This window comes from Sapajus apella, unplaced genomic scaffold, assembly GCF_009761245.1.
Source record: "Sapajus apella isolate SASKATOON/1434 unplaced genomic scaffold, GSC_monkey_1.0 scaffold4, whole genome shotgun sequence".
Taxonomy (NCBI): Eukaryota; Metazoa; Chordata; class Mammalia; order Primates; family Cebidae; genus Sapajus; species Sapajus apella.
This window is the reverse complement of record NW_022436944.1, coordinates 15,153,787-15,163,304: the sequence shown is the minus strand read 5'-3', so window position 1 is coordinate 15,163,304 and position 9,518 is coordinate 15,153,787. Positions and strand designations below refer to the sequence as shown.

The 9,518-nt window shown below is 40.0% G+C and overlaps 1 non-coding gene across 1 annotated transcript; it reads left to right on the top strand.

Annotated features, from left to right (window-relative positions):
* Nucleotides 1–8,782: 8,782 nt before the first annotated feature.
* On the top strand, nt 8,783–8,937 carry LOC116544930. The gene has a single exon (XR_004266107.1). It is a non-coding gene; the product is annotated as a small nucleolar RNA SNORA62/SNORA6 family (small nucleolar RNA).
* Nucleotides 8,938–9,518: the final 581 nt, after the last annotated feature.

Sequence of the window (9,518 nt, the reverse complement as noted above, 5' to 3'; positions counted from 1 at the left end):
ATATATTTTATATATATATATATATATGGGCAACTTGATTCCTTCTCATTGTTTCTCACAGAACTCTCTAACTTCAAAATTTATTCTTGTAATTTTCTAGAAATACTTCAAGTCAGGTTGATGTTACATAGTAGATGTAATTTCTACAATTAGGGCTGGTAGCAGTGGCTCATGCCTGTAATCCCAGTACTTTGGGAGGCCAAGGTAGGTGGATCACTTGAGGCCAGGAGTTCAAAACGAGCCTGGCCAACATGGTGAAACCCTGTATCTACTAAAAATACAAAAAAATAGCCATGCGTGGTGATGCACATCTGTAATCTCAGCTGCTCGGGAGGCTGAATGTGAGAATTGCTTGAACCTGGAAGCAGAGGTTGCAGTGAGCCCAGCCTGGGCAACAAGTGAGCCTCTACCTCAAAAAAACAAAATCTATAATTAAAATTTTCAGTGATTTTAAGAGAGTAAAAGTTTGCAGATAAAACCTGATAATTTTCTCTTTTAAAATTAAAAGTAGTCCTAATGAAGTTATGAACAGAAAAACTATTTCTTTTGAAAAAATTAAAAAATAAGACAAATTAAAACTAGGTTCAGTGAGCCCCTTGGTTAAACCACTAGGCTGAAATTAGTTGAATAAGTAGGTTAAATGAATATCTTCAAGAACAACCTTGAGGGAGATAAATTGTCACAAAGGCTTATTAACATGACCATCTGGAGTCTGTGTATATAGGAGGAATAAATTATTCCTTTTTTATTTTGACTTGGTGATTAATGTTTACAAGCTCCATTGAACTACATCTCTCCTGGAGGCCACCTCCGTAGTTAATGCCCAAATACCTGATGCCTATGAAAAGGACCCCTTTCCCATTTGCCATGGGAAGAATATGTGACTGTAATAGTCTTTTACCAATATTATGAAAGGATTCTGTTGTGTGATTGAGGAACTAACAGAAGAGTGATGAGATTTGATGTCATGTAACAAATGCTCACTTCCTATTACTCCAGGTGGTAAGAACGTAGAGGTGAAGGCCAGGCATGGTGGCTCATGTCTGTAATCCCAGCACTTTGGGAGGCCAAGGTGGGTGAATCAACTGAGGTCAGGAGTTTGAAACCAGCCTGACCAACATGGAGTAACCCTGTCTCTACTAAAAATTTAAGATTAGCCAGGTGTGGTGGCGTACGCCTGTTATCCCAGCTACTCAGGAAGTTGAGGCAGGAGAATCACTTGAACCTGAAAGGTGGAGGTTGCAGTGAGCCCAACATTGTGCCATTGCACTCCAGCCTGGGCAACAAGAGCTAAACTCCATCTCAAAAAAAAAAAAAAAGAAAAGAAAGTGGAGGTAAAGTCATATGCAAAAGAGTATGCCGAAGGTTCAGGAAAGGCAGGAAATGTATATAAGTTAAGAAATTCTTTTTTTTGTTCTTTTTTTTTTTTTTTTTTTTTGAGAAAGAGTTTCACTCTCATCACCCAGGCTGGACACAGTCTCGGCTCACTGCAACCTCGGCCTCCTGGGTTCAAGAGATTCTCATTGGCCAGGCGTGGTGGCTCACACCTGTAATCCCAGCACTTTGGAAGGCCAAGGTAAGCAGATCACAAGGTCAGGAGTTCAAGATCAGCCTGGCCAACATGGTAAAACCCCATCTCTATTAAACATGTAAAAATTAGGCAGGTGTGTTGGCTATTCGGGAGGCTCAGGCAACAGAATTGCTTGAACCTGGGAGGCATAGGTTGCAGTGAGCTAAGATCGAGCCACTGCACTCCATCCTGTGTGAAAGAGCAAGATTCCATCTTGGCAAAAAAAAAAAAAGATTCTCCTGCCTCAGTCCCCAAAGCAGCCAGAATTACAGGTGCCTGCCACCATACCTGGCTAATGTTTGTATTTTTGTAGAGACGAGGTTTCACCATGTTGGCCAGGCTGGTCTGAACTACTGATCTCAGGTGATCCACCCACCTTGGCCTTACAAAGTGTTACGATTACAGGCATAAGCTAGTCTAAAAAATTCTTAAAAGAAAAGTATTCTAGAGACAGATACCAGTGTAAACAGGAAGTGATTGGAGAAGCAGGGGACTAAATATCTTTGGAAAGAACTTCAGAGGCCTGAAATCTAACCAAATGCCAGTGGGTGTGGAATGTGAGTAGACCAGGTAATAACCAATATGGGTAATGGCTACAGACCTCCCTTCTAAAGCATGACTTCTTTCCTTGGCCAGTACATACTAGCACATACCCTTAAGAACCTTTAGGGCTTTTAAGAGAACACTTGAGTCAGTAGAGTTCCTTTGGTAACCTTTATCTGGGGCCAAAATATTCCCCTCCTTGTGATGATGGGAATAGAATACATGGAATTGCAAGGGAGTGAAGGTATGCACATGATTTAGGATAACATTTTGATACCATATCATACTTTATGAGAATGTTGCCCAAGGATACAGTGTATAGGACTCAGAAACCGCCGTAAAGAACCCCAGTGGGTGAAACTACCCTGCCCATTTCCTATGACACAAAGCGCAGTGTGTTCCAGAAACCAGTGGTTAGGGAAAGCATGACTTGGCATTACCATGGCGGAAACTGGCAGGGAGGAAAATCCCCAACGTGTTCTGTCAGGTCAGCAGTCAGTTTGGCTATAAACAAGTAAGATTGCAATGTTGTGAGGTAATCTTAGTCTGACTCAGTCCTTTGTCAGAACCTCACAGGTTATTTTCATGAACCTTTCCTGGAGCAAATAAAACAGTTTCACAATGATGCCATATTTAAATGTTATGTCTCTGCTTATCCACTCCTTCACTTATCCTTTCTTTTATTTACTTTTCTTGAAATGGATTCAGTCATAACATCAAACAACAGAAAGAAAAAAAAAAAAAAAAAACAAACAAAGGAGGAAGCAGTGTAATCTTCCTCTCTCTAAGTCCCATTTATCCCTCTGCCTGAGGCCGCTGTGTGCAGATACCTGGGAAAGTAGGATGAGGAGACTAAAGAAAGCATTTTAAGGCAGAAGCAACCTTCAAAATCACTGCATTCAACTCTCTAAACTTATAGATGAAAAAAATTGAAGGCCTGAAGAGGAGGAGTGACGTGCCTACGTTACACAGCAAGTTAGTGGAAGAACCTAAATCATAATTACAGTTTTTAAATTCTAATCTTAGTGCCTAAAACTTTATAAAGCTGAAAAAGGCCTCAGAAATTATGAGGCAGAAGATTTCTTATACTCTACTAACATTTTTTTTCAGAGAATTCTTTTCTTAGGGTACAAAGTAACTAAAATGGTGTTGTCATTGCTTTTGAATTGGAGGGAAAGCATCAGCAGTCCACTTCAGTCCTCAGTCCACCCTGAAGCCCACCTTCAGCCTGAAGCCCCTCCTGCTAGAGGAGGCCCTTTGAGTGCTGCTCCAAAGTAATTTGGAAAGTATGGATGTTTCCTGATGCTTTTACTGTACTGATAAGAATTCTGAGGCCCAGTGAGGTGAAGTAATCTGTACGCTGTCCAGGATACTCAAGGGGAAATGTTAAAATGCATTGGTAGGCAGCCCTTCGGCCGGGCACAGTGGCTCATGCCTGTAATACCAGCACTTTGGGAGACTAAGGCAGGTGGATCACTTGAGGTCAGGAATTCGACACCAGCATGGCCAACATGGTGAAACCCCGTCTCTAATAAAATGCAAAAATTAGCTGGGCGTGGTGGCAGGTGCCTGTAATCCCAGCTACTTGGGAGGCTGATGCAGGAAAATCACTTGAACCCATAAGGAGGAAGTTGCAGTGAGCCACCATCATGCCATTGCACTCCAGTCTGGGTGACAGAGCGAGACTCAATCTCCAAAAAAAAAAGACAGCCCTTTGTGTTTTAAACAACTAATAATTTGAACTAAAATGGAAGTTTTGAATTTATCTCCTGGAGGCTAAAGAAAAAGAGAAAAAATGATTTACACTGTCTGTCTATCAAGAGAAAACATCCAGCATCTAAACAGGAAGTCATAGCCTTCCCTAAAATCAAACCCAGAGTTCTCAGTACTGTACATCTCACAAGTCGTACACATTCTGCTAAAGTGAAGTGAATCACCCTACCCCTGAGTGCACATACATGTCTTTTTTATGAGCTTTAGGCTATAAAATTCTAAGGTCATACAATATATTTAAATAAATCAAATATTTTCTTAGTTACTCATCATTGAAAAATGACTGGCCAGATTTCTTTTATAAAACATGGATATTTTGGGATGGTCTAGTGTCTATTATATGTACACATGAAATTCACTTTCAAGGCCCTAAAGACTATTTCTATTTATAACAAGACACCTTTTTGGAGAGACTATTGGTGAACCCCTTCTCCACTGAACGTTGGAGACAGACATGCCCCCTTTGTATTCAGATGCTGCTGTGCACAGAGAAAGCAAATATGGTCTTAGGAACATGCAGCAAAGATCAGTAGAAGCCACAGGGCATTTATTAAACCATGGCCAATGAGTCATCTAAGCACTAGGCAGGTCACTAATATTCCACATTTTTTTTTTTTTTTTTTTAATCGGAGTCTTGCTCTGTCACCCAGGCTGGAGTGCAGGGGCACAATCTTGGCTCACTGCAACCTCCATCTCCTGGGTTCAGGCAATTCTTCTACCTCAGTCTCCCAAGTAGCTGGGATTACAGGTGCCTGCCACCATCCTGGCAAATTTTTGTATTTTTAGTAGAGACAGTGTTTCACCATTTTGGTCAGGCTGGTCTTGAACTCCTGACCTCAGGTGGCCCAACTGCCTGGGCCTCCCAAAGTGCTGGGATTACAGGCATGAGCCATCAAACCCAGCCTATTCTACATGTCTTAATGAATAAATTACTTAGGTTTATTAGATTCTCTCTCTTTTTTTATATTTATTTATCGATTTACAGTATGACCTGCTTCCCATCTCAGCTCCAGACTAAAGACTATAACCGAATAGCCAGGTCTCACCAAAGCAGGGTAAACTCTATATTTATCTCATTATTTGAATGAGAACATAATTTTTCTCTTCATGGAATTGCCTTGCAAAATGGTGACTCTTAGTTGTGATGCTGAAACTGTGCTGTATTCTGGAATGGTAATTTCCCTTGACATCAAGGTCACTCTTCTTTCTGGAACTTTGTAGTTTAAAACAGAACAAGTCAGTGGTACTCTGAGTGTAGGGCACTGAAAGGCACCTGAGCACATTCTCATTATCAAGCGTGACAGCTTACCTCCATTTGAAATGGAAAGAAAATGGGCTTTGGAAACCTAGATCTATGTAGGAAATCTCTTGAATCTTAATCCAAGCTAAAAGGTGCATATATGTACTGTTTACTATAGATAATTCCTAGTGTTCAATTGCTACTGGGTAAAAACTCAAGACCACTGGCATTGCTGGGAGACAGATTAACTGTAAATAATAAAGAAAGTGTGGAGTCAAGCCTCTAAGTGAGCAGAAGACTATAATCAATGAAGAGCATTGGCTGGGCACGGTGGCTCACACCTGTAATCCCAGCACTTTGGAAAGCTGAGGTGAGTGGATCACCCGAGGTTAGGAGTTTGAGACAAGCCTGTCCTACATTTTGAAACCCCAACTCTACTGAAAATACAAAATTAGCCAGGTGTGGTGGTGCCTGCTTGTAGTCCCAGCTACTCTGAAGGCTGAGGCAGGAGAACCACTTGAACCTGGAAAGTGGAGGTTGCAATGAGCCAAGATCATGCCACTGTACTCCAGCCTGGGCAACAGAGTAAGACTCAAAGAACAAGAGAGGAGAGGAGAGGAGAGGAGAGGCGGGGCGGGGTGGGGTGGGGCGAGGGGGGGCGGGGGGCGAGGAGAGGGGAGGCAAGGGGAGGGGAGGGGGGAGAGGAGGGGGAAAGGGGGGAGGGGAGGGGAGAAAAGAAGGAGGAAGGAAAGAAGGAAAGAAGGGAGGGAGGGAGGGAAAGAAAAGCATCACTAGAGGGGAAAGAACTTTTGTGGGCACGGAACTCGCAGATATCCACTCTTCCCTGGGAGCTTGCATATGCAGTAAAACCACAGTGGAATCACCCAACTTCTGTATGGGCCTAGCATCATCATGTTTTGAAAGCTAGATAGAGCCGTCCAAACATTAGAGAGCTCAAGTAAAAATTAATGTCCTTAAGTAATGATGATCCTGTTTTGTTGAAATGCCTTCTGTGTGTAGTTTATACTCTTGTGAGTTGTTGCTATCAATTATAATAAGAGATGGGTTTCCCTCATCCTGCCTCACCTATAAATAGGGATATAGAAACAAGGTAAGGGGCTTCATCCCACTGGCTGTTGTCCAATATTTTTTTTATAGTCATTTAACAAATATTTTATAACCTCCTCTTAGTACATTCAGATATTTACTGATCTGGACACTGGGTATACATACAATGTCCCTGTCCTCATTAGGCATATAGGGGAGTAAGCAAATTAATAAATAAAAAGCATAATTACAGGCAAGGCATGGTGGCTCATGCCTGTAATCCCAGCACTTTGGGTGAATCACCTGATGTTAGGAGTTCAAGACTAGCCTGGCCAATATGGCAAAAATCTGTCTCTACTACAAATACAAAAATTATCCAGGCATAGTGGCATGTGCCTGTAGTGCTGGCTACTTGGGAGACTGAGGTATGAGAATCACTTGAGCCTGGGAGCTAGAGGTTGCAGTGAGCTGAGATTGTGCCACTGCACTCCAGCTTGGGTGAAAGAGTAAGACTCTATTTTGAGCAAACAAACAAAAAACAAACATAATTACATATTTGATAAGTGCAGTCAAGCAAGATATATTGTGTAAAATAGGCTATAGCAGCAGGTGACAAATGTTTCCTGGGAAGGGCCACATAGACTGTATGTGGACTGTTGTATCTTTGTTGCCACAACTCCACTCTACTGAAGAAACCTGAAAGCCATAGAGCTAATATACATGAATAGGCATGACTATGTTCTAATAAAAGTTTATTTATTGACACTAAAATTTGAATTTCTTACAATTTTTACATCATTAAATATTACTTATTTTAACCATAGTTTTTGAAAAGGTTAAAAGCATTCCTAACTCATAAGCTATATAAAAACAGAGGATCAGATTTGGCCTACAGATATGCCTTCTATATTAACTCCTGGCTACATGGTTCAGGAAGAAGGAATGCTGTTGACATAGACAGAGGTTGATATGGCCCCTCTGAAGTGGTAACATCTTAGTTGATGAAAGGAGACCAGTTATCGGAAGAGCTGAAAAGAGAGTACCCCAGACTGAGGAAACACAAACGCAAAGATGCTGAAGCAGTTGGAGCTCTTAGAAACTGCATGTTGTATATAAAAATGTATTAAGAAATAAAACAGTTAAGCTGAAAACCTTTAAAAACAGGTCTTAATGGCTGGGCGTGGTGGCTTATGCTGTAATCCCAGCACTTTGAGAGGCCAAGGTTGGCGGATCATGAGGTCAAGAGATCGAGATCATGCTGGCTAACACAGTGAAACCCTGTCTCTACTAAAAATACAAAAATAAGCTGGGCGTGGTGGCATGCACCTGTAGTCCCAGCTACTCAGGAGGCTGAGGCAGGAGAATTGCTTGAGCTTGGGAGGCAGAGGTTGCAGTGAGCCAAGATCGCGCCACTGCACTCCAGCCTGAGTGGTAGAGCGAGACTCCTTCTAAAAAAAAAAAAAAAATTGGTCTTACTGTATTTGTGGGTATTGATCCATGGTCATTAGGTGATAAGTGTTGTAGAAAGGGATGCCATAGTGCATAAATAATCCTTCAATGAAATTTTATAGTCTCTTCCTGTAATTGTCTCCAGCAAACAATAAAAGGCTAATTTTTTCCACCTTGTATATGATTACTTGGCAGAGTAAGAATCATTTAAAATCTTTGTGTCAATTAAGATAAATTGTCTTGTAGAAATGGCAGACATTTTTCCTTGAATTATCTTACTCTATGTCTATACCATTGAGTATGTAGTCATACGCTTGCCAGCCAAATGTCATAATTCATTTGGGCAGGATTTGTATAGTTAAGTTACATGTACAGATGAATAAAATATTCTTATTTCTATATACATTTAAAAGTATATTCATCAGGCTGAGTGCTGTGGTGCATGCCTATAATTCCAGCACTTTGGGAGGCCAAGGTGGGCAGATCTCTGGAATTCAGGAGCTTAAGACCAACATGGGCAACATAGTGAGACCTCATATCTATTTAAAAAAAAATGTTTTCAGTCTGTTCATCAGTGTTTTACTTATATATAAAAGGTATTTATGCTACCACAGTCTTGAAAACTGGCTCTCTGGGTAGTATGATTGGAGATATCCAATAAAAATTAATGATGAATAGCTATGTCCAAATACTAATACTAATAATATAGGGGCTTTTCTGAACCCATACTTCATTTGTGATTTCAAAGCTTGGCATAAGAAAAAAAATGAAATAGAAAAAGATTACTTGCAGAGTTACCTTATGTTGGAGAGAGATGATACTTCTGTCTATATTTTGAATCTGTGACAGAAATCCAAATCTTACCCAGATGCTGGTAAAGAGGAACATTTTCTTCATTTGAGAAATAATACCCACAGAACACACCCATCTGTCTGTTGTAAGAAAATGTCCAAGTCACATGTTTATCAAAAAAAAAACAAAGTATTAGTGAGAGCTAAAATATTCTAAGAAAAAAAATTCAAGGAAATAGTGGGTAATAGTGTTTTAAAATACGTTCCTGGTGAAAATGGTATCTAGAGTGTCTATTACATAAAAACGATCTCATATTATATTATATTTATGATGTTAAAAGTCTTAAAAAGATGACTATGAGATTCGTCTCTGCTCATTGTTAGAGCTTGGAGTTGAGGCTACCGACTGGCTGATGAACTCGCAAGTGTAGGTGGTGTGCCTGATGAGAGGCAAGTTTTTCGCTAACACCGTGAGGGTTCTCTGGCCCGATGAGTGGAGTTTGATAGTAATTCTTGCTACAGTATAACGTTACTGCAGACAGCTTTGTGGAGAGATGAAAACATTTGGAAAACAGTGTGTTTTCTTCCGCCTTTGTCCATGTTTCTTGTTCAGGCCTGCCAGGCACTTGGCCTTTCTATTTTCACACCAACTTGATGGGTTCTACTATAAGATTCTAAAAAGGTGGATTATGTGATTCAATTTTTTTTAAATAAAAAAAAATAAAATAAGTTAAAAAAAAAAGATTAGTCTCAGATGTGAAACAGAAAAATGTTGAATGATATCATAAAACACTTGGTGTCTATTTCATATTTTTACCAGGTGAAGAAACATATCTTAGTTTGCATAGAAACTTTTACCTTTGTTACCTTGCATCAACGAATAGTTTAAGGACTTACAATTTGTAGGATTTTAAGCATTTTAGATTTTATGATGGGTTATGATAATCTTTGGAAATAACTTCAATTAAATTCAATAATCACTTATCCAATGCCCTATAGGGTCCTAAATGTGAAATAAAAATGAAATATTTCTCCAAGATTTCATATTCATCAGAAAAAACAATTTCAAAGAACTCTGATTTGAAGCAGGGTAATTAAAAGCTAT